This window comes from Triticum aestivum, chromosome 4A (genome assembly GCF_018294505.1).
Source record: "Triticum aestivum cultivar Chinese Spring chromosome 4A, IWGSC CS RefSeq v2.1, whole genome shotgun sequence".
Classification (NCBI taxonomy): domain Eukaryota; kingdom Viridiplantae; phylum Streptophyta; class Magnoliopsida; order Poales; family Poaceae; genus Triticum; species Triticum aestivum.
This window is the reverse complement of record NC_057803.1, coordinates 645229385-645255771: the sequence shown is the minus strand read 5'-3', so window position 1 is coordinate 645255771 and position 26387 is coordinate 645229385.

Here is a 26387-nt window from a genome sequence, read left to right as displayed (position 1 = left end):
AGCCCGTTCCACATTCTATCAACAGCAAGCTCGAAGATATCAAAGCAGAGAAGTACGGGCCAAAACTTACAATGTTGGCGAACTAGTTCTACGCCTGCCGGACAAGAAAAAGGACAAACTTAAGCCCAAATGGGAAGGTCCCTTCATAATCGACCAAGTCCTGACTGGCGGAGCGTACCGTCTGCGAAACACATCGGATAATCAACTCGAGCCGAACCCATGGAACGCAGCCCGTCTACGAAGATTCTACGCCTAGCGCCGGACTCTGTGTTCGTCTCCTTCCTCTATCCATATTTTACACATTAGCTGTCTTATATTTCTCTCCTTCTCCCTCCTTTTCTCTTACATCCTTTTAAGGGCTCGCTTGTGCCTCGTTCGGACACAATCGATGCGCTATCCGTGCTCATTATACCTGGGGCCTTCTTTAACAGAAGCTTGTTTATATGGGCCTCATGCCCAACACATGTGTCACACTTCCGCATGTACCTTTTATTCACCATTATATGCATCGATATGCCTTAAGTTTTGGCCAAGCTGGGTTGCCTGGCTCCTGTGCTTACCCCTATGTTCCCGATTGTTCGGCTAGGCGGTAAAGGGAGCACCTCTGCGATTGTTACTGTTGGGTCAGCCGGATGTGTACCTCAGACTGGGTGAAGCCGAAAGCTAGTGTTTCTTAAGGGAATATTCGGTAGGTGAACTAAAAAATGATCTCCCACACGTTTATTTATCTGCCCCCAGATGCTTTTCTGCTTTTTTAGTAGTCCGGACATGCACTTTAGGGCATGCCTGCTAGGGAAAGGAACCCCTAATGGAACTATTCTCCTTGGAAGATGTTTCTTACTAACCATGTAATATAACATAACTAGTTGGGCACTTGTCTGATAAAGCACTAATGACCCCTACGCCTGGTCTCCACGCATGCCCCGGTTCTTACATAATCGAGAGGGTATTCGGACACACTCCGGACTATCGGGTCCCGAGGTTGAAGCGAAAAGGTCCGCCATGACAAACGATCTACAATCCGGCTAGAAGGCATTTTACATGTCATTTTAAATTACATAGTCAATTTGACTAGGTATATTCCTCTTCAATACCATTCAACATGCTGTCTAGTTTACAGTCTTGTTGGGAATATTTGGCGGCCAACTCTACCTGGCCGTACACTAAACTGGCAGGGATCTCCTTCCCATCGGGCCCTACAGGTCCGACCTCGGCCATGTGGTTTGGGTCAGCCTTCGTGTACCGCGTCTTCACCATGGCCCAGGCCTCCCTGGCGCCTTGACGGCAGGCCGATATCTTCCATAATCGGAAGCGCTGCTGCGCTCCCTTCAGCTTCTCTGCAAGCTCTCCAAGGCATTCGGGCATGGAGACGGACAGCCACAAGGCCTGGGCGACGCCTTGAATCACCTGTCGAACTTGTTCGTGCAGTTGTGAGAGCTCGGGAAGAAGGTCACCCGTAGAACTGGGCATTTCCTTCGCAGGTCGACCTGTCAGCATACCTACAGACATAACTCTGTCAATCGACTTCCTCGCCGAACTCTTCCTTTCGTAGTTCATTCAAGCACTTACTAAAAATGCCGCGTCGAAGTCGCTGATTCTCCTTCACGGAGTCCGACAGCTGAGCACGAACATCCTTTAGTTCCTCGCCCAGCTGGGTGTTGGCATCTTGGAGCTTATTCTTCTCTTGCCTCACCCTCGTAAGCACCCTCTCGCCGGCCTTTAACCAGCGCAAGAGTTGTTGCTTGTCCGGATCCACTCCGGCGCCATCTGCAATGTTATTGTCAGCTTTGCAAGCACGCCACACTCTTCAACATACTTAGCTTTCGAAGCATATATTACTAGAGGGGGTCTCCTTGGCCTCCCCTGGCGCGGCTAGTGCGGCCTCAAGTTGGGCCTTGCATTCTTCCAGCTCCTGGGACAGTTGGATATTCTTTTCTGTAAGATCCTGCATAACAAATGATCCTTAAAATCAGTTGTTCTAACTATTTCAAGTCTCTGGGGCTACTGGCATATATAACCATCAAATTTTCTCACCCGTATGTCTTTTACATACTGCTCTGTGGCTCTGGCTAGACCATTTTGAGTGGCACGGAGGTACGCATCTCTTGTATTAAAGGCATCCAATGCCTCTTGGGAGAAACAAGCGTCACGAAGAATCGTCCGACGACGCCTGTGGTTCATGGAACTCTCCACCTCGGAATTGGTGGCAAACAGCCCGTCCGCATCCTCTGTCGAAGGAGCGTCCGGTGCACGCCTCGTGTTCGCCTCCGCTTCCGGATCCGGCCTTGGAGCCTGGCCGGTAGAGGCGTGATTGGCAACCTCTCCGGATATAGTCCGGCGAGCGCTCTTCTTCCTAGAAAAAGCATGAGCGTTAGTATGCCTTGAGGGAAAACAACCTAGGAATAAAATGACACGCCGTACCGTTGCGTCGGCGTCTCAATCCGGACCGCACTTCTTTTCAGCCTGCTAGGCCTTGATGCCCCTTGTTGGCTAGCCGCCGCGGGCTCGGCCCGGCTCCTCAAGGACTTCCCCTGCAAAAACACCATTGATATACGGTGATCAAAAATAAGCACGTGTGGATCATCTTAAAGGTACTGGGACTTCGGTCTCGGTTACTTGTGAGGATGGAAGTAGTCCAGGATAATTAGCCGTAATGGCCACTAAGGTGTTGTCCTTGCTCAATTGATGAAACACCCCATCGATCAGCTCCACACATAAGTCCGGGTCCTCTTGGGCATCCGGGTCGAGGCACCGTTCCGGGTCCTCGGGTTGTGGAGGAGGGTTGTTTATCTCCTTTACTGTCCGGCGTAGCTCCTGCGTTGAAATTGCTAGACTAAATACTTAAGTATGGGAATATGCAACGGATGGGCAAGTGAAAGTGTTCGCTTACCTAGCTTGGAGGATTGTACATAGAAAATCCGCCCTGTGGGTTGACGCGGAGGAATTCCTCCTCTTCTCCCTTGTACAAAGCGGATAAGATCTCTATTAGAGCGGCGGCCGTTTCCGGTCCCTTACGGCCGCACCGGGTGGCGTCGTCCTCCCCGTTGAAATCCCACATGGGTGGCCTCTGTACTGAAGCGGCTGCACCGCCCGCATAATGCATGTGGCCATGACCTCGATCATGGCCAGTCCGGAATGGGCTAACAACCTTATCCGGTTCATCAGATAAGGGACGTCCTTGTCATTTTCCTTCCGAGGGCTCCATGGACGCCAGCTTAGGTGCTTCTTCAGAGGAGCATTATCGAACTCAAGGAGGCCGATCCGAACAGGGTCCGGCAAGGGGACGTCTTCTATATAAAACCATCCTGAAGGCCAGTCTTCGGACGCCTTCTTTGGGGTTCCAGAAAGATATCCGGTCCCGGCGATGCGCCATAGTTCGGCTCCGCCCACTTGATATATCGACCCCTCCTGAGAACGGGGCACGAGGCAGAATAGCTTCTTCCACAGCGCGAAATGGGCCTCGATGCCCAAAAATAGCTCGCAAAGGGCTACGAAGCCCGCAATATGCAATATGGAGGCAAGCGTAAGGTTGTGTAACTGGAGGCCTTAGAACTCCAGGAGCCCCCGGAGAAACGGATGAATTGGAAATTCGAGCCCTCTTATCAAATAAGGGACAAGGCATGCCCGCCCTCCTTTGGAGGGATTGGGGACGCTCTCCGCTTGCTCTCCGCCATTATAGGTGGCAAGCCCGGCTCGAACTGGGACCATGTAAGCTTGGGGGAGAAGCCCCTTGGTTTGGAGCACCACTAGCTCGCTGTGCGGGACGGAACACCTCTCTCAATCTCCAGGCTGAGGGCTGGGGGGCGAGAGGAGGAGCTGCGTCGACCGGCCATGATGGAATGGATCTCTGTCGAATGTGCTCCGATGAATGCTCACGGAGGGAGGATGGTGTGATTCGGATCTAAATCCCCGTCTCTTTTATAGGCAGCCCATTTGTGTAGCTAGGGGGGGTATAAATGAAAAAAACATCATGTCTTTTCGCATTCTTTTGACACGTGGAAGATGGCCATTATTGGGCGCAGAAGCCAAGGAGCGCAACATTCACCAGAAGCCGGACACTATTCAACAGGTATATGGGATTTGGAGAAGAACCCGCCTTGCAATGCCGAAGACAAATCTGCACGCCGGACTCGTCGTCATTGAAGCCTGGTTCATGGGCTACTGAGGGAGTCCCGGATTAGGGGGTGTCCGGATGACCGGACTATGACCTTTGGCCGGACTCCTGGACTATGAAGATACAAGATTGAAGACTTCGTCCCGTGTCCGGATGGGACTTTCCTTGGCGTGGAAGGCAAGCTTGGCGATACGGATATGTAGATCTCCTCCCATTGTAACCAACTCTGTGTAACCCTAGCCCTCTCCGGTGTCTATATAAACCGGAGGGTTTTAGTCCGTAGGACGAACAACAATCATACCATAGGCTAGCTTCTAGGGTTTAGCCTCTCTGATCTCGTGGTAGATCTACTCTTGTACTACCCATATCATCAATATTAATCAAGCAGGAGTAAGGTTTTACCTCCATCGAGAGGGCCCGAACCTGGTTAAAAACATCATGTCCCTTGTCTCTTGTTACCATCCGCCTAGACGCACAGTTCGGGACCCCCTACCCGAGATCCGCCGGTTTTGGCACCGACACATACCATGCTTAATCTTGTGTAAGGATAGTGGCATGCCCAAGTAAGTGCACGGGAAGCTTGATATTGGGCATCCAAACAGGTCGGCAATATCCTCCGTGCTGATGGAGTCGATGCAGATAGGGATCAAGGTGCTTTTATGGAAGTTGATATGCAGTCCTGTGAAGGCTGAGAAGTCAGCTAAGATTTTCTTAACAATTGCCGCTTGCTGGATATTACCCTGGAACAGAAGCAATGTATCGTCAGTGTACTGCAGAATAGGGAACATCCGATCAGAGCCAAGCGGGTGAAGTAGACTTCCATCTTCAAAACGTGAGCAGCAAAGTCTTTGAAGGACATCAGCAACCAAAATGAATAGGTACAGCAAGATGGAGTCGCCCTGACGGAAACCTCTTTTTGCAGCAAAACACTCCCCCGACTCACCATTAAGCTTGATACGAGAGCTAGCAATGGTCAAGAGCGATGTAATCCAACTGATCCAGCACGAGGGAAAACCACGGGCCTGCAAGATGTTGAAGAGGCATGCCTAGCTTACAGTATCAAACGCCTTCTGGAAATATAGTTGAAGGACCACTATCGGTATTCTCCTCTTATGAGCAGTTTGAACCATGTCAGTAGCCATAGCAAAGTTCTCAATGATAGACCAACCCTTGATGAAACCTGACTGCAGGGAGTGAACCAGAGAGGGTATCTGCAGCTGTAAACATCGAGCAAGGACCTTGCCAGCAAGTTTAGGCACACTATGCACAATAGAAATTGGCCTAAAATCACACAACTCCAAGGGGGTTTCCTTCTTGGGTAAGAGGGAAATGTGTGCTTGATTGATGCCAGAGAGGTCCACCTGGTTGTGGAAGAACTGATCAAAAAAGACTTGCAGGTCCTCCTTGATAACGTCGTGGAAAGCTTTCTAGAACTCATTTGTGAACCCATCCGGGCCAGGGCTGCAATTGTTCGGTGAATGTTTGATTGCTTGAACAATCTCCTCCCAGGAAAACTCTCTAGAAAGCCAAGAGAAATCTGTAGGCTCATACATAGCAGTAAGGTCGACAGGGGCAGTGAGGAGGACGGTTGACCCAACAGCTCAGAGAAATAAGCTGTGGCAAGCTGCAACTTCTGTTGATCATCGAAGTGTTCCACTCCCTCCTGAACCAGAACACGGACTTTGTTGCGCTTGGCATGGCCGTTGGCAGCAGCATGGGAGAAACTGCAGATCTCGTCACCTGAGACACACCAGCGTAGTTTAGCTCTTCTCCGCCATGAGCAATTTGCCACTGGATTAATTGAGCAGCTTTGGCTGCCGCAAACTTTTGCAAAACAACCGCCAATGGGGACAGGAGGCTGTCGGCGTTCTGCGAACGGGGTTCCCCAGACTTGCCTGCCTGCAGCCTACAGCATGGCTCAACCAATGGCCTAGTATGGCCCGTCTTCATCAACCAAGGCTCAAGACCCTCGCGAGGGGCCGAGCCTCGCTGGGCGGACGACGCAAGGCCTCCTCCGGGGCAGCCTCATCAGGCAGGATCGCGAGGAGGCGGAGAGATCAAGGCAAGGGGTACCTCACGAGCTGCTCATGACGCAAGCCATGACGATCAAGACCAGGCGGGCGCTAGGCGGGCGCTAGCCTGCGCAGTCTCCTCATTTCCTCTTTGGTGCAAAGGAGGCAAGCGCAGACACGGAGTACCGAGGCGTCAGACAAAGGTTTCCATATCGGCGCAACAAGACCAAGACCAGTAGGACGACAGGACGGAGGTCACCGTGGAGCCCAAGACGACGTCATCACCAGCACCTTTGGCAGTCGAAGACCACCTTTAGTCAGGATAACTTGTACTAGCTGTCCCCTTTCAAAATGGCCGTTGTTGGCTCCCTTCTTGCTCAATATTTGGGAAGAGGACCAGGGCCTCTATAAATAGGGCTAGCCACCGCAGTAGGAGGGAATCTGATCCGAACCTAGCTCATCCACACCGCCATAAGAACACCTCTCCTCGCGAGGCTGTTCTTCCTCTGTACTGTTCATCATCAGCCCAAGAGGCAATCCACCACACCACACACTGGATTAGGGTATTACACCATAATGGTGGCCCGAACCAGTATAAACCTCGTGTCTCTTGTGTTGTTCATCGTTCTAGCTTAGAATCGCGGCGAGGTTGTGGGCGTGTTTCGGTTGGGAGAAGATCTTCGTGCGCACCCCAGAGTTTGAACCTTAAGGGTTTTGCCGGAACCCGATATCCGACATTTGGCGCGCCAGGTAGGGGTGCGCCAAAATCTTCTTTTCGCTGATCTGCGTCCCATTGCTACGTCTTGAGCTAGCATTGGTTTTCCCTGAAGAGGAGAGGGTGATGCAGCAAGTGTAGCGTAAGTATTTCCCCCAGTTTTGAGAACCAAGGTATCAATCCAGTAGGAGGCTCCTCAAAAGTCCCATGCACCTACACAAACAAACTGAGAACTCGCAACCAACACAATAAAGGGGTTGTCAATCCCTTCACGGCCACTTGCGAAAGTGAGATCTGATAGAGATAGTATGATAAGATACATATATTTTTGGTATTTTATAATATAGATGCAAAAAGTAAAGATGCAAATAAAGTAGATTGAAAGCAAATATGATAATAGATAGACCCGGGGGCCATAGGTTTCACTAGAGGCTTCTCTCAAGATAGCATAAGTATTACGGTGGGTGAACAAATTACTGTCGAGCAATTGATAGAAAAGCGCATAGTTATGAGATTATCTAGGCATGATCATGTATATAGGCATCACGTCCATAACAAGTAGACCGACTCCTGCCTGCATCTAGAGTATTAAGTTTATAAGAACAGAGTAACACATTAAGCAAGATGACATGGTGTAGAGGGATAAACTCATGCAATATGATATAAACCCCATCTTGTTATCCTCGATGGCAACAATACAATACGTGTCTTGCAACCCTTTCTGTCACTGGGTAAGAACACCGCAAGATTGAACCCAAAGCTAAGCACTTCTCCCATGGCAAGAAAGACCAATCTCGTAGGCCAAACCAAACTGATAATTCGAAGAGACTTGCAAAGATAACTCAATCATACATAAAAGAATTCAGAGAAGATTCAAATATTATTCATAGATAAACTTGATCATAAACCCACAATTCATCGGATCTCGACAAACACACCGCCAAAAGAGATTACATCGAATAGATCTCCACAAGAGAGGGGGAGAACATTGTATTGAGATCCAAAAAGAGAGAAGAAGTCGTCTAGCTAAGAACTATGGACCCGTAGGTCTATGGTAAACTACTCACAACTCATCGGAGGGGCGAGGATGTTGATGTAGAAGCCCTCCGTGGTCGATTCCCCCTCCGGCAGAGTGCCGGCGAAGGCTCCATGATGGGATCTCGTGGATACAGAAGGTTACGGCGGTGGAAATTGTGTTTTGTGGAGCTCTTGGATGTTTTCGGTGTCCGTAGGTATATATAGGAGGAAGAAGTACGTCGGTGGACGCCCGAGGGGCCCACGAGACAGGGGGGCGCGCCCTACAGGGGGGGCCCTATCTCGTGGGGTCCACGGGAGCTTCTTGACTTGCACTCCAAGCTCTCCGGATCACGTTCGTTCCAAAAATCACGCTGCCGAAGGTTTCATTCCGTTTGGACTCCATTTGATATTCCTTTTCTTCGAAATACTGAAATAGGCAAAAAAACAGCAATACGGGCTGGGCCTTCGGTTAGTAGGTTAGTCCCAAAAATGATATAAATGTGTAAAGTAAAGCCCATAAACATCCAAAAGGGGTAATATAATAGCATGGAACAATAAAAAATTATAGATACGTTGGAGACGTATCAAGCATCCCCAAGCTTAATTCCTGCTCGTCCTCGAGTAGGTAAATGATAATTTTTTTTGATGTGGAATGCTACCTAGCATAATTCATAATGTAATTTTCTTTCATGTGGCATGAATGTTCAGATCCAAATGATTCAAGATAAAAGCTTATAAAACATAAAAATAATAATGCTTCAAAGCATACTAATAAATAATCATGTGCTATCAAAATAGCATAGCCAAAGAAAGCTTATCCCTACAAAATCATATAGTTAGGCCATGCTTCATTTTCATTACACAAAATACTCCCATCATGCACAACCCTTATGACGAGCCGAGCAATTGGTTCATGCTTTTTAACGCGCTTCAGCTTTTTCAACTCTTACGCAATACATGAGCGCAAACCATGGACATAACACTATGGTGGTTTACGGTAGTTGTGAGGACAAAAAGGGAGACGATAGTCTCACATCAACTAGGCATACAAACGGGCTATATGGAGATGCCCATTAATAGATATCAATGTGAGTGAGTAGGGATTGCCATGCAACGGATGCACTAGAGCTATAAATATACGAAAGCTCAACGAAAGAAACTAAGTGGGTGTGCATCCAACTTGCTTGCTCACGAAGACCTAGGGCATTTTGAGGAAACCCATCATTGGAATATACAAGCCAAGTTCTATAATGAAAAATTCCCACTAGTATAAGAAAGTGACAACATTTGAGACTCTCTATCATGAAGATCATGGTGCTATTTTGAAGCACAAGTGTGGAAAAATAGATAGTAGCAATTGTCCCTTCTCTCTTTTTCTCTCATTTTATTTTTTTCTCTTTTTTTCTTTTTTTTCTTTTCTTTTTCTTTTCTTTGGCCTCTTTTTTTCTTTTTGGCCTTTCTCAATTTTTTTATTTTCTCATTTTTTTCTTTCTTTTTGTAAAGTCCGAAGTCTCATCCCGACTTGTGGGGGAATCATAGTCATCATCAGCCTTTCCTCACTAGGACAATGCTCTAATAATGAAGATCATCACACTTTTATGGATTTACAACTCAAGAATTACAACTCAAAGCTAGAACAAGATATGACTCTATATGAATGCCTCCGGCGGTGTACCGGGATATGCAATGAATCAAGAGCGACATGTATGAAGATTATGAAGGTGGCTTTGCCACAAATACGATGTCAACTACATGATCATGCAAAGAGCAATATGACAATGATGAATCGTGTCATAATAAACGGAACGGTGAAAAGTTGCATGGTAATTTATCTCGGAATGGCTATGCAAATGCCATAATAGGTAGGTATGGTGGCTGTTTTGAGGAAGGTAAATAAAGGGTTCAATACCGGCGAGAGTTGCACGGTAATAATAAAGGCTAGCAAAGTAAAAGGATAAGTGTGCATATGTCCATGGACTCGCATTAGTCAAAAAAGAACTCATATAATTATTGCAAAAGTCTACTTCGCCCGCGAAGCAAAGTACTACTACACATGCCCCAAGAGGGATAGATTGGTAGGAAAAAAATTCCATCGCTCGTCCCCGACTGCCACTCATAAGGAAGACACTCAAAAGAGCACCCTATGCAACTAATTTGTCACACAACTTTTACCATACATGCATGCTACGTGACTTGCCAACTTCAACAAAAGTATTTCTCAATTTCATAATTACCCACTAGCATGACCCTAACATTACTACCTTTATATCTCAAAACAATTATCAAGCATCAAGTTGATCATAGCATCCAATTCTTTTTCTATGATAGTTTTTATTATACCTAACTTGGATGCTCATCATTCTAAGAACAACTTTGTAACCATAGCAAATACCATGCTGTTCTAAAAGACTCTCAAAATAGTATAAGTGAAGCATGAGAGACTAGCAATTTCTTCAAAATTATTCCACCGCCTTGCTCTAAAAGATATAAGTGAAGTACTAGAGCAAAAACTATCAAGCTCAAAAGATATAAGTGAAGTACATAGAGTATTCTAGCAAATTCTAATAAAATAGGCTTCTCCAACAAGGTGTGTACAGAAAGGATGATTGTGTTAAACTAAAAAGCAAAGACTAATATAATACACGACGCTCCAAGCAAAACACATATCATGTAGTGAATAAAAATATAGCTCCAAGTAAAGTTACCAATGAACGAAGACGAAAGAGGGGATGCCTTCCCGGGGCATCCCCAAACTTAGGATTTTGGCTATCCTTGAATATCTTGGGGTGCCTTGGGCATCCCCAAGCTTAGGCTCTTGCCACCCTTTATTCCATAGTCCATAAAAGCTTTACTCAAAACTTGAAAACTTCACAACACAAAACTCAACAAGAAATCTTATAAGCTCCGTTAGTGAAAGAAAACAAAACCACCACATAAGGTACTGCCATGAACTCATTCTTTATTTATTTTGGTGTTTAACCTAATGTATTACAACTTCCTTATGGTTTATAAACTAATTTACTAGCCATAGATGCATTGAAATAAGCAAACAACACACGAAAAACAGAATCTGTCAAAAACAGAACAGTCTATAGCAATCTGTAACTAACGAAAACTTCTGGAACTCTAAAATTCCTACCAAAATAGGACGTACTGGACAATTAGTTTATTGATCATCAGCAAAAAGAATCAATGCAAAAGCACGTTTCTGTGATTTATTGAATTTTTTCTCGTGAGTGCAAAGTTTCTGTTTTTTAGCAGAATCAAATCAACTATCATCGTAGGTTATCCTATAGGTTCTACTTGGCACAAACACTAACTAAAAGATAAAAACACATCTAAACATAGAGTAGATGCAACATTTATTCCTAAACAGGGGAAAAAACAAAAAAACATAAAGAAAAATTGGGTTGCCTCCCAACTAGCCCTATCGTTTAACGCCCCTAGATAGGCATAAAAGCGAAGATAGATTCAAGTAGTGCCATCTTTGGCACTTGATTCCTCATTAGAGCACTTATAATCTTTAGGAGGTTCTCCTTTTTCAGCAATGATTAAGCCTTTGGGCAAAAAATCAAGAAATTCGTTTGTAGCAAAAGGTTCCTTAACGATAGAAAGACAATTGGGATGAACACTTATGGATTTGAGGTCCGCGTCTCCCTTACTAGAAGTTTCACCCTTATTTTTAGGAACATAAATAAACTTAGTGGTTTTTGTAGGGGGTTTTGGAGTGTTTTTCATGGGAGAAAACGCCGAACCTAAGTTGGTAATTATATCCTCAAGTTTACCAATTCTAGCAGAATCAAGATCTATTTTTTCATTAACTATAGGTTCTTTCTCTTTAAGATTTTTCAAGGTGACTCCAACCCTAGATTCATATTGAGTGATTAGATTATGAATCTTTTTATTCAAATTTTCAACCAACTCAACAGTGGCAATTTTATTTTCAATAATATTCAGCCGTTGCATAACGTGTTCTAAGGTTAAAACAGTTCCATTAACCAAAAGAGGTGGTGGTCCAAACAAATCTAACATAGCATTATAAGCATCAAACGTATGGCTACTCAAGAAATCACCTCCGGCGATAGTATCAAGAACACATCTATTCCAAGGAGTGATGCCTACATAAAAATTGTAGAGAAGAACGAAAGTAGAAAGCTTCCTAGTGGATCTATTTTGAGCATTGCAAATTCTATGCCAAGCATCTTTTAAATTTTCTCCCTCCCGTTGTTTATAATTGAGGATTTCATGTTCGGGAGTAATAAAGAGGATAGGGAGACTAGCCATGACGACAAGGCAAACGAGCGAACACACGGGCAACAGAAAAAGGCAAGCGAAAAGAGAGGAGGGGATTGGGAAAGAGAGGGCGAATAAAACGGCAAGGGTGAAGTGGGGGAGAGGAAAACGAGTGGCAAATAATGTAAATGCGAGGGAGATGGGTTTGTGATGGGTACTTGGTATGTCTTGACTTGAGCGAAGACCTCCCCGGCAACGGCACCAGAAATCCTTCTTGCTATGTCTTGAGCTAGCATTGGTTTTCCCCGAAGAGGAGAGGGTGATGCAGCAAGTGTAACGTAAGTATTTCCCTCAGTTTTGAGAACCAAGGTATCAATCCAGTAGGAGGCTCCTCAAAAGTCTCACGCACCTACACAAACAAACTGAGAACTCGCAACCAACGCAATAAAGGGGTTGTCAATCCCTTCACGGCCACTTGCGAAAGTGAGATCTGATAGAGATAGTATGATAAGATAAATATATTTTTGGTATTTTATAATATAGATGCAAAAAGTAAAGATGCAAATAAAGTAGATTGAAAGCAAATATGATAATAGATAGACCCGGGGGCCATATGTTTCACTAGAGGCTTCGCTCAAGATAGCATAAGTATTACGGTGGGTGAACAAATTACTGTCGAGCAATTGATAGAAAAGCGCATAGTTATGAGATTATCTAGGCATGATCATGTATATAGGCATCACGTCCATAACAAGTAGACCGACTCCTGCCTGCATCTACTACTATTACTCCACACATCGACCGACTCCTGCCTACATCTAGAGTATTAAGTTCATAAGAACAGAGTAACGCATTAAGAAAGATGACATGATGTAGAGGGATAAACTCATGCAATATGATATAAATCCCATCTTTTTATCCTCGATGACAACAATACAATACGTGTCTTGGAACCCTTTCTGTCACTAAGAACACCGCAAGATTGAACCCAAAGCTAAGCACTTCTCCCATGGCAAGAAAGACCAATCTAGTAGGCCAAACCAAACTGATAATTTGAAGATACTTGCAAAGATAACTCAATCATACATAAAAGAATTCAGAGAAGATTCAAATATTATTCATAGATAAACTTGATCATAAACCCGCAATTCATTGGATCTCGACAAACACACCGCAAAAAGAGATGAAATCGAATAGATCTCCACAAGAGAGGGGGAGAACATTGTGTTGAGATCCAAAAAGAGAGAAGAAGCCATCTAGCTAATAACTATGGACCCGTAGGTCTGTGGTAATTAAACTACTCACAACTCATCGAAGGGGCAAGGATGTTTATGTAGAAGCCCTCCATGGTCGATTCCGCCTCCGGCAGAGTGCCGGCGAAGGCTCCAAGATGGGATCTCGTGGATGCAGAAGGTTACGGCGGTGGAAATTGTGTTTCGTGGTGCTCTTGGATGTTTTCGGGGTCCGTAGGTATATATAGGAGGAAGAAGTACGTTGGTGGACGCCCGAGGGGCCCACGAGACAAGGGGGCGCGCCTTACAGGGGGGCGCGGCCCCTATCTCGTGGGGTCCTCGGGAGCTTCTTGACTTGCACTCCAAGCTCTACGGATCACGTTCGTTACAAAAATCACGCTCCCGAAGGTTTCATTCCGTTTGGACTGTGTTTGATATTCCTTTTCTTCGAAATACCGAAATAGGCAAAAAAATAGCAATACGGGCTGGGCCTCCGGTTAGTAGGTTAGTCCCAAAAATGATATAAATATGTAAAGTAAAGCCCATAAACATCCAAAAGAGGTAATACAATAGCATGGAGCAATCAAACATTATAGATACGTTGGAGACGTATCACCCATCGCTTCGTCACATCCATGGCAGGCGCTCACCGAGCTCGCGCCGAGCGCCGGGCTGCTCTCGCCGCCCGCGTCGCCCAGACGGCTCCCGTTGGCGGGCCTCCTCGTCGTTCTCCATCACTGCCACCAATGCCGCCACCGTCCCGGCGGGGAACGAGTAGCAAGCATCTTCGCTGCACCCCTCGGTGCGGCGGGAAGGCCGCACCGCCACTCCGTCGCGGACCCGAGCTGGTTCGTCGTGTCATGCTCGTCGCGCCCCCACGGACGCGCAGGCCGCGTTGCTCCGAGCACATGAGCTCCTGCACTACCGCCCCGTCGACGACCTCTACGAGGAATGGCTCGCTCGCATCACCGAGCTTGTCAGCGCCGCAGGGGGCTCTCCCGCGCCGTCCCTCTCGCTGCCTCGCCCTCCGTCATGCATGGGCGACGCGGCTCAGGGAGCGCCTCCACCACCTCCTCCCCAAGAAGGCGCCCTGGCTCCAAGACGCGCGGCCCCTGGACGTGACCCACCGCGTCCAGCGCCCGCGCGACAAGAAAGAAGATGCCAGGAAAACCCTCGGCCTCAAGAAGGTGCTCCCGTGCACCCTGCACTGGCACGACAAAACTTCATCCCTGCACTAGCACGCCAAGACCCCGTGCTGCCCCTGGCGGTGGTGCGCTGGAACCACCAAGAGCAAGCCACGCGTCTGCAAAGGGCTCCGGTGGACACAGCAGGTTGCCGGGCCTTCACCACCGAGCTGCGCAGCGTCGCCTGGCCCGGCAAGTTCAAGCCAGACCTGCCTCCTCGCTATGATGGTACTGCCGACCCCGCGGAGTTCCTACAGCTCTATGAGCTGGGCATCGAGGCGGTCAATGGAGACGAAAAGGTCATGGCGAACTAGTTTCCCATGGCGCTCAAGGATGGTGCCCGCTCCTGGCTCCTGAATCTGCCCACCGGCTCGATCTCCTCTTGGGATGAGATGCATAGCCGCTTCATCGCCAACTTCCAGGGCACGCGCGACCGCCCCTTGGCCGCGGGTGACCGGCGCCGCATCAGGCAACAGCCTAGAGAGACCCTGCAGAAATACATCCAGCGCTTTAACAACGCCCACCTCAAGAACCCCAAGGTGACGGACGAGGCCATCATCTCAGCGTTCTCTTATGGCATCCATGAAGTCAAGATGGAGGAGGAGCTCGCCATCCACGAGGATCTGTGCACATCCCTGGAGCTGTTCAGCCTGGCGACCAAGTGCGCAATAGCTGAGGAGGGACACCTCTCCCTCCTCGAGCTTCCAGCTGCTGACCCAGTAGAGAAGAAGGCCAAGGCCAAGGACGTGAAGCGCAAAGGAGAAGCCGTGCTCGCAACAGAACCAGATACGAAGCATGGCAGGGACCAGCTGGAGTCGTCCAAGGGCAGCCGACCGTTCTGCGCCTACCACAACCTCCACACCCACAACACCAATGAATGCCAGGAGCTCAGGGCCGTTCAAGAAGGACACTTTGGTCGATGCCCCCAGCGCAATGACCGAGGCTATGGCCGAGGAGGAGTACGAGGCGGAGGACGATGGGACGATTGTGGCCCTCGCAGGAGTGGCGTGACCGACCTCGCGAGGACCCTTGGTAGGACCAGCCTTGCGAGGGAGCCTGGAGGGATCATCCTCGCGAGGACCGCCCGCAGGACAATGCAGGCCTTCCTCCTCTGCCGCTGCCACCAAGAAGGAACGACGACCACCACCAGGACGAGAGGATTGGGGGCTTCCAGGAGCCACGTGTTATCTCTTGCATCTTGGGTGGTGCCCAGGCCCCAACTTATCAGCATCTTCAAGTAGTTTGCTCGCGAGGTGAATGCAGTCCTCCCCAAGCTCGAGGCCACGCGCCCGCTCAGGTGGTCCAAGTGCGCCATCACTTTCAGCTCAGCAGATCAACTCAAGTGTGTGGCTACCGCTGGCGTCCTCCCAATGCTTTGTTCCCCAATCATCAGCAACGTGCAAGTTACCAGGACCCTAATTGCTGGCGGCGCAGGGCTCAACATTTTGTCAGTCGAGATGTTCAACAACCTTCAAGTGCCATATGATCAACTTTAGCCTACCAAACCTTTCTCAGGAGTTACTGACAGCCCCACCACCCCGATAGGGCAGGTCCGCCTCCCTGTCACCTTCGGATAGCACAACAACTACCACACTGAGCTCATCGACTTCGACGTCGCCCACATCCGCCTGCCATACAATGCCATCCTCAGGTATCCGGCCCTGGCCAAGTTCATGGCAGTGACCCACCACGGCTACAACGTCCTCAAGATGCCAGGAAGCGGCGGAATCATCACAATCCCCTGCGAAGAGAAGGATGCGGTGTGCTCCCTCGAGCGCGCCTTCCAAGCTGCATCAGTCGAGGACCCGGACAGCAAGGGCGAGAACCCTCCTGAGGCAGTCCCCAAGAAGAAGAAGACATGTCCCAGCTCAAGGCCTCAGGAGGTTGGCATCTCAGGAGGTGTCGCGTCAGGATCCACCCCATGCAAGGGGTGCCTCCTTCCGTCGCATAGGAAGGCGCGCCCGGCGCCCTCCTTGAGCAGGGCTCGGGGGCTCTCTTTTGGAGGGCCTCAGACTTTGCCAAAATCACAAGGGAGGCGATCAGGCACCACTTGGAGGCATTCTTCGCAGCATGTTTCCCTCAGGAAGGTATGGGGTGAGAAAGGCCCAACCCTCAGGAGTTCACCACCAGGGCCACTCAGGAGCTTCAGGAAGCAATAGTCGTGCGCGGTGATCGCGATTTGACTGGCGTAGCTCCCCATCCAGGCGAGGATGGTGCGCTGCGCGTCTGCGTTGATGTCCCAGGGCTCAACTGAGCCGCATCTCAGGAGCGCCTCTAGCCTTCGCGCGTGGGACGTTGCGAGGGCCCGCCGCACAGCTACGTTCGCATGCCTTTCGGCCTGCCGAACACGGCTGCCACCGCCCAGCGTCATCTGCGGAGCATTTTGGCAGCTCAGGAGGCCAGGAATCACGCAGTCCTGGCGGAGATGGAGATGGTCCTCGAGGAGCCGCCTAGACCCCCAGAGCATCCCGAGGCTCAGGGCTCCGGTGGCTCGTGAGAATCGGCCTCTTCATCGCGCATCTTCAGCTACTCCAACACCCCCTCTACAATGGTACCACGTGACATCTCCCGAGTTCATTTCAGCTGGGAGCACCCTCAGGGCTGCATCATTCCCATGCCGCATGGGTCCGTCCCTGCGGCATGTATCCCTTTTTGCTTATGTCTTTAGTTTACCTTGCTGGGGGCGCCCCTCGGGCTGCATCATCCCCAAGCCACTCGGGCCTGACCCAGTGGAATGTATCCCTCTTGCATTTATCTAAGCTGATTTGCCTTTCATGCTTAACCTGCCTGTGATTATCGCCTGAACGATTGACATCTACCACTGGAGCTGCCCACTGCGCATGGGTCAGTCCCTGCAACGTCGACAAATCTGAGTGGTCGAGCTCTGGCCCACGGCAGCCCTGCCAGCGTCACCTCACCAGGCCCTCAGTGCTGTCACCACTCCCTCGGAGCAACCAATGGCTAGCCAGAAATCATAATGGCAACCCGTGCTTTTCCTCGTGTTGGTTTACAGGAACCTCCTGAGGTCTACAGCGGGTGGCACCACGAGCTCTCTCTCTCTTTCCCACGCGATCCGCTTGCGCGTTAAACGGGGGGCTCCTGAGCATCGCGACTCAGGAGCTCTTACTGGCTCTCCAGCCCTCACCCCCTGGCCTTGTCCACGACATCGCGACCTGGCATACCAGCGGCGGCTGAGCTCGCTCGAGGGCCGGGACCTGAGGACGTAGAGCACAAAGGAGAGTATGGGGAAGAGAGGGGAAGCTCGCAAAGGCCTAACCCAGCTACATCCCAGCAGCCGACGTGCAAGTCTGGCGCAACACGGAGGAATGACTCCATGTTTCGAGATAAGTTTCGCGCCTGGAATAGCAAATCGACGCGGCACAGAATCTCCACTTAATGCGACTCTGTGACGGTGATGTTGCCTTCCTTTTTCACCTTTCAACGGCTGCTTGTGTGCTTAAGGGGACCTCCTGAGCATCGCGCCTCAGGGGCTCTTACTAGACCTCGGGCCGCTCACCTCCTGGCTTTGACCACGTCATCGCGACTTGGCATACCAGCGACGGCTGAAGCCTGCCTGGGGACCGGGACCTGTCAGCATAGAGCACCAAGTTGTCGCGAGGTTAGAATGAGGGAACCAAGCCGGGACAGGACAAGCATATGCACTGCTTCATACTAAGGATAATATCAACAAAATACATCGCAGACCCTTTACATGCCCCCACGGGGTGTTTTCTCTATTCCTCACAGGGAACAAAAGACGCGAATCCTAAGGAGCCCTAACTACTTGTGCCTCCATGACCGACGCCATCATCAACAGTGGGCCACGGGAGGCCCGCGCCAACCCCATCCAGATCAGCTGCGGTGATGGCCTGATGCAACCGCCTTGCTTCGGGCACGCCGCGAGCTTGGGGGCACGTAGCTGTCGTCGCTTGTCTCCGGAGTCACGATGAGCTCAGGAGAGTCGCTGGAATCCCAAGCATCGCCGTTGCTGCCGGAGGAGCCGTTGGGGAAGCGAGCGGCAGGCCTAGCCCCTGCCACATCGATGTCCCGACTGCCTCCTCTGGGGCAGCACTCGAGGCGGCGACCTTCTGTGTCGAAGACCTTGAAGAGCATCAAAGAGGCGCCATCGTATTAAAAATGAATAACGAGGGGACCCCCTGTTCGGCAGACCCGGGCAACCTCGCCCCAGCCTCGGGTCATGAAGACCTTGCCCGGAGCGACGACTTCAACCTCCGCTCCGGTTGCCGGAGCAACGCAGTCGGCGTGTTGCAGCCAAAGCTCGAGAGGCCCCCTCGGCGGCATCTTGATGGTGAAGAATGAAGGGAAGCGGATCCAGGTGTTTGGAGGCATCGCAGCGTGAAGCACGAGCTCGCGAGAGGAGTTCGCGGCGTGGACTCTAGGAGCAACGGCGCGCACCGCCACGGCTCGTCGACATCGCATGTGGCGCGGGCGGTGTTGTTAGTTGTCTCTTTCCCAGGGCCCTCGGCCCGGGCGTACAAGGGCAACGGGAACCCAGGAGGTGGCCGCTCGCACCAAGGCCTCGTCATCTCCGACCTCGCAACCTCGTCGCGGCGGCATGGGACCCGCCGTTTCTTTGTTGGGAGCGTGTCAGGCACCTCCCGGGGGGCCTTCCCCTTCTCTTCGGCTGAGAATCTACGGATCGGTGCCATTGGCGTCGAGAATGGAGGAGGAGCAAGGGAGAAGAAGCAGGCGGAGCAAGAAGATATGGACAACGGGGGCTCATGCCCCTCCGTACTTATAGCCCAAAGGGAGGCCGACCATCGGCCTCCACAATCACAGATAATGATGACTCTTTTTGCATGCAGCAGGGACTTGTCAAATCGGGCAGTTGTCGAGGCAGCGTAGGGAAGCGGAGACGCCCACGTCCAATCAATCGCCATGCGGCGACCTAGGTTGTAGGCTGTTGGGGCCCGCAGCACTCCGCACTTTCCCTTTGGCTTCGCTGCTAAGCCAAGTCCGAGTGCACCTTTGGCCGGGGGGCTACTGTCGGCGTTCTTGGAACGGGGGTCCCCAGACTTGCCTGCATGCGGCCTGCAGCATGGCTCAACCAGTGGCCCGGTATGGCCCGTCTTCATCAACCAACGCTCAAGACCCTCGCGAGGGGCCGAGCCTCGCGGGGTGGAGGACGCAAGGCCTCCTCAGGGGCAGCCTCATCAGGCAGGCTCGCGAGGAGGCGAAGAGATCAAGGCAAGTGGTACCTCGCGAGGTGCTCATGACGCAAGCCATGACGATCAAGACCAGGCGGGCGCCAGCCTGTGCAAAGGAGGCAAGCGCAGATGAGGAGTACCGAGGCGTCAGGCAAAGGTTTCCATATAGGTGCAACAGGACCAAGACCAGCAGGACGGCAGGATGGAGGTCACCGTGGAGCCCAAGACGGTGTCATCACCAGCACCTTTAGTCAGGATAACTTGTACTAGCTGTCCCCTTTCAAAATGTCCGTTTTTGGCAACCTTCCCGCTCAATATTTGGGAAGAGAACCAGGGCCTCTATAAATAGGGCTAAGACACCACAATAGGAGGGAATCTGATCCGAACCTAGCTCATCCACACCACCACAACAACACCTCTCCTCGCGAGGCTGTTCTTCCTCTGTACTGTTCATCATCAGCCCAAGAGGCAATCCACCACACCACACACTGGATTAGGGTATTACACCACAACGGTGGCCCGGACCAGTATAAACCTCGTGTCTCTTGTGTTGTTCATCGTTCTGGCTTAGAATCGCGGCGAGGCTGTGGGCGTGTTTCGGTAGGGAGAAGATTTTCGTGCGCACCCCAGAGTTCGAACCTTAAGGGTTTTGCCGGAATCCGATATCCGACAGGGGCGACGTTCTTCAACAACATTGAGGTAATCCACTACAACCTTGTTGTTATTTATCAGTAACTCCAAGCCCGCTCTGTTCCGTTTCCATCTCCTAAGGGCAGCACGCACTCTTCTCATTTTAAAGTTGAGAAGAGAGGTAGCAGAGGAGATTTGCCTAGTACCACTTCTCCAACTGTTATCAATGACTGCCCTGGTTTCTTCCAACTCAAGCCAGTGATTCTCCATTCGAAAAAACCTGCATCCACTAGTGCAGAACCGGGCAATAGCACCGGTTCGTAAGGCCCTTTAGTGCCGGTTCCATAACCGGCACTAAAGTGTGGGCACTAATGGCCCCCCCTTTAGTACCGGTTCAGCACGAACCGGTGCTAAAGGGAAACCACGTGGCACGAGCCAGCTCCAAGGGCCTGGAGCCCTTTAGTACCGGTTCGTAAGACCAACCGGTACTATAAGGTTTGGGGGGTTTTAGTTTTATGATTTTTTTTCATTTAATTTTGTGTTTCCATTTTAATTCTTTTTCGTTTGCTGGTATTTTACGATACTACACATTGTACACGTTATGCATATATATATATATATATATATATATATATATATAAATAGAATTTCTAGTAGAACCAATCATGCATATATATATCATCAATGTCTCACAAACCATCATATTAATTAATTCACACATACACACATGTATAGCTATATACAATTTCTCCTACATATGCATGTTGCCTTCGGAGCCAGTGGCATTATAGCCTAATTGGTGCCTTCGGAGCACGATGACAATTGGAAGTGGTTTTCATGGGGGCGGTAGCGGGTAATAGTTCTCCCTTCGGATTTATGACCTGGTCGAGCAAAAATCCCGCTATTTCCTCTTGAAGTGCTTCTACGCGCTCCGTTTCTAGGAGCTTCGCCCGCACCTCTCTAAACTGTTAAGAAGGAGATCAATATGCATGTATATTAGTTGTGTGACTAGATATCGATAATGGTGTAAAAATTGTGAATAGTGTTTTGACAAGCGTACCCATTCCTGTCTTTGAGATCTGCTCCTTTCGGACGCCATCATGCAAATGTTCTCGCAAACGCAGAATGCACACAGATCAGTCCCCTGCGCCTGCTTCAGGGCCTTTACGAGAATGGAATTTGATCAGATAATAATTAATCAAGCATGGTAATTAAAAAGATGGCAGCTAGCTAGCTAGCTAGTACTACTTAATTACTTACCTTGGGTCTTCCCCATTTAAGCTTTTCTTTCCATTCGCCTTCCGTGACCCTGATGAACCTTGCCCAAGCCCTGCCCGCCGACAAAGAAAATGAATAAAGGGGTTATTAAATAGTTCATATCATGAAATGACGAACTAAATAGGCCGAGATATATAATTAATAATGATTGAAATTACCTGTTGACTATCCCAAACAAGATGTTATAGTCAGTTTTTTCTTTGAGTAGTGAGTCCAGTATTTCAACTGTTCCGACGTCAACTTTAATGATACACAAGACCCAGTGAAATCTGCATGCACACACGTTTGCATGTCTTAATTAAGCGGGCATATGTAAGCAAAAACATGTAGCTAGCTAGTATGCAAAAACAGAGAATTTGTAGTACAAGACAGTGTGACTCACTGGAAGTTGTAAGGAAGTAGTATATCTTCATTGTATTTGAGGCTCTTCAAGAACTCTAGCATGCTGTCCTCTACGGCCTTTTGATGACGTTCATCTATTTTCCATGTGTATTCATTAACGGTGTTTAGGTCAATGAACCCAATGCCATAGCGTCCACCTTTTCTCATTTCATACATCTTCATCCTGCATATAATACCACAGAAAAGAATATAGTGAGGATAATTACAGGTAATGATTGAGCAAAAGGATCACTACAGCTAGCTTGAGACTTAAATTACAGAAAGAAATCACTTACAGACAATAGCAACTGACGATAGATTTTTCGAGTGCGTCTTGATTGTATAACTGAAACAGTTCATAATACTCAATGGACACATCTTTCTCATGGTAGTAATGCTCCTCCTTGACATTCACCATGAGGGACAATCGATCGGAAATCTTGGTAATGTTCATGTACCATTGATGCAATTCATACATTCTCGTTGGGAGGTTCTTGACCTTGTCTGGCTCGACCAAAGGTTGGCCCCGGACATATTTCCGTTTTATTTCATCCTCTCTAAGCACGGGCATGGGCTCGATCTCAAGGAGTTGTCCAACAGTGATTTTGAGAACTTCAGCCTGCATTATATGCTCCTCCGTTATTACCACATTGCCCACCTCAGGAACGTAAACTGTTTGCCCACAATAATATTGGGCGCGCGTACTGTCACGTGTTGTTGGCACAACAAGCGAGGGGATCGATTGCGTCGCCTGTTCTCCCAGATGGGGAATGGTTTTCCCGCATTTTTGACAGCTGCTTCTTGTTTGCTCGATCCCGAGCTCGCCTCCTTACGTAGACGTTCTCGATTTAACTTCCTGATGTGGCGCTCATAGTCTGTGTCAACAGGCTTGGGAGCTGGTGGTTGAGCCATACGAATGAAGTGGTCAATCGTTTCCTCAGGCACTTTCTCCCTTGGCGGCGTTGGCGGTTTCGGTGCAAAATGGGCTTCCACCTCGGACTTCGATATGGCTGCGATTTCCTCCTCGGACCTGTCATAATCCCTCTGCGGAAGAGGCGTGAGGCTTGGACCATATTTATATCGCTTGCCTCCGCCTGTACTTCCTGTACTACCTCGACTCGTGCCGCTACGCACCATAGCTGCGGGGTGTCTCTTCTGTGATTGCTGAGGCGGCGGAGACGGCTGACGGGGCTGAGTTGGACGAGGAGGAGTGGCCGCCTGAAGCTGCGCCGGACTTGGAGGAGGAGTGGCCTGAGGTTGTGCCAGACTTGGAGGAGGAGTGGATGTCTGACGTTGTGGCGGACTTGGAGGAGGAGGAGTGGCCTGACACTTTGCCGGACTTGGAGGAGGAGTGGCCTGACACTTTGCCGGACTTGGTGGACTTGCAGGAGCGGGAGACTGCTGACTCGGTGGTGGACTTCGATGAGGAGTCGGCTGACGCGGTGTCGGTGGCCTTTGAAAGATGATGCAATCCTTTTTCCATAGGATGATACGATGTTTGTCGTCTCCGAGAAAGCGCTCGTCGTCACCTCCATGATAGTCAAGCTCTAGCTCCGAATATGGGTCCACCACCTCATCAACCAAGACACGAGCATAGCCCGCTGGAATCGGGTTGCAATGGAAGGTTGCCTCGGGGGGATTTGTAAAAGCAACGGCGTCCGCCACCTTCATGGATATGTTCTTCATTTTGACGTGTAGCTCGTAGCTAGTGTTCTCCGTGATGTCATCCACGGGGTATCTACCCAGCATTGCGTCGTCCGGGGCGGAACCCACGCTGCTTCTCGGCATGGATGGGACGGTGCTATCCAATGCTGGATCATTCGCTAGCTGCTGCAGCTGCTAAGACCCCCTTTGCTGGGTAAGTGAGTCGATCTGCTCCTGCTGCCGCTGGAATTTGACTACCAATTCCGCTTGACTTGCTTCTAGGCCTTGAAGGCGTTCATAGTCCCGCTTCCTCTGCTCCTCCTCCATCTTCCTCTTCTTCTCCTCCGCAATCTTCTTTCTCGCACGGGTTCTGTAGTCGGTGTTCCAGTCTGAACACCCCTCATACCACGGAATAGCGCCCTTGCCTCGTGTTCTTCCCGGGTGTTCAGGATTACCCAGGGCACGCGTAAGCTCGTCGTTCTCTCTGTTGGGCTGGAACACCCCCGATCGTGCCTCTTCTATTGCAACAAGTATCGCATCGTCGGCTCCCTTCAGACTTGCCCTCGTCGAAACATTGCCTGTCTTCGGGTCCAACTCCCCCCCATGCGCATAGAACCAAGTCCTGACCCTGGGGGGCCAGCTCTTAGTAACTGGAGTGGCACCTGCATCCTCCATCTCTTTCTCAGACTTATCCCACTTAGGCATTGCCACCGCATAGCCACCTGGCCCCAGCTTATGGAACTTATCCTTTTTTCGGCATTCTTCTTGTTTATTCTCGACCGTTCCTTAGCTAATTCCGAATCCTTGAATTTCACGAAATCGTCCCAATGAGCACGTTGGTTCTCTAGTGTTCCCTCGAGTACTGGAGTCTTCCTTCCTCCCTTCATGTACTTGTCCCATTCACGATTCTTGTGGTTCTTGAATGCAACCGCCATCTTCCTAAGAGCAGCGTCCTTGACTTTCTGCACATCTGCTTCTGTGAAATGATCTGGTAGGGTGAAATGTTCCATGAGAGTATCCCAAAGCAGATCTTTTTGATTCTTGTCAACAAAAGTAACATCTGGACGTGGAGCAGCGTCCTCTTTGCCTTTTTGTCTTTTGTCTTTTGCTGGCTCTCTCCATTCTTGAAGGGAGATCGGGAGTTGGTCCTTCACAAGAACTCTGCACTGACCAATGAACTTGTTTGCAATCTTCTTAGGCGCTAGTGGTTCGCCATTAGGTCTGACTGCCTCGATATTGTACTTTACGCCCTCCTTTAACTTTTTGTTCGGGCCTCGTTTCGTCCTTTTGCCTGAAGATTTGCTCGATCAGGATGGCTGAAAGAACAAAGATCGATTCGTTAATATATCTTCAAGTCATTTAAAACATGTGATGATCACCAGATACCTGCTTATATAAATATATATACCTCGCCGGTCTTTGTTGTTTCAGGATCAACATGTTCTTCGTCATCGTCATAATCGTAGTTCATGACTTCATCAATTCGGTCGTCGCGATCGAATATCATATCACCCTCTCCGGTGTTGTTTAGAAATTCGGAGCCGTCATAATCTTCTTCATTCTGATCATCATCTGGCCCGCGTATCATATCGAACATGGTCTGTTCTCCCTCTTTGTCGGTATTGTCTGCCATAGCTTTTATTTACCTAATTCAAAAGAAATATAAAACAATTTAGTATTCAAATTACATCGTCTCGAATAATAGATATAATCTCGAATACTTCGTCTAGAATAATAGATATAATCTCGAATACATCGTCTCGAATAATATATAATATTGAATAATACATCACTGGCTAGCTAATTAAAGATCGAATACTACAGAAGAATCTAGGACACTCGCGGTTCCTGCGGTGCGGGCGATGGACACCCAAAGAGAAGGAACCCTCACAGGATCATAGCTGAAGTGAGATCCCCGAAGATACTGCCAGGTATTGGAGAACCTGCCGCCCTCTAACGCAACCATGTAGCGATGGACGTGCTCGTCCTCCTCCCTGACACGGCGACGTACCACCTCCGGCGGGGCCGGGTCCCTCCGCACCGAAACTGGCCCATGCGAACGCCAACAAACGAGATCAGGGTCGACGACGGGACCCGGGGCCGGGTTCCTCATCAAGCGGCGCGCCCCTCCAGGCAGCACCTCCCAGTGCCAGCCCGGCGGAGCCCAGTCCCGGACATGGGTCGGCTGGACGTCGTCGCGGACGGGACGACGGCGAGGATGCGGGCCGGGCATCGTCGAGAACAAATACTAGCTATATGCCCGCAAAAGGTAATATTTTTTTAATAATTGGATTTTGATAACTAAAATTTCTAACATTTCTACTATTTCAAAAATCTATATACTATTTCATACTAATTAAGCATCTAACACTAAAAACAGAAAACACAACTTCTATACATCCATTAAAAAACTGAAAAACAACATTATATAAAAAATTTCCATACTAATTAAGCACTAATTATATCCATCTAACATGCATTCATACATATATAATAGTGAAAAAATAATAATCTAAATAATCTAAACTAATTAAACATATAAAATACGTATATACTAATTAAACACTAAATAATCTAAACTAATTAAACATACAAAATACATATGTACGTGTGTGTGTGTGTGTGTGTGTGTGTGTTCATGCATGCTTGTGTGTGTGTGTGTATGGGCTCGGGGAGGGGCGGCGCCCATGGTGGCCGCCGGGGGCGAGGGAGAGGGGTTAGAGGGGGAGAGCTCACAGCGGGCGACGGCGACGGCGAGGCGACGGCCGGGGCGGCGACG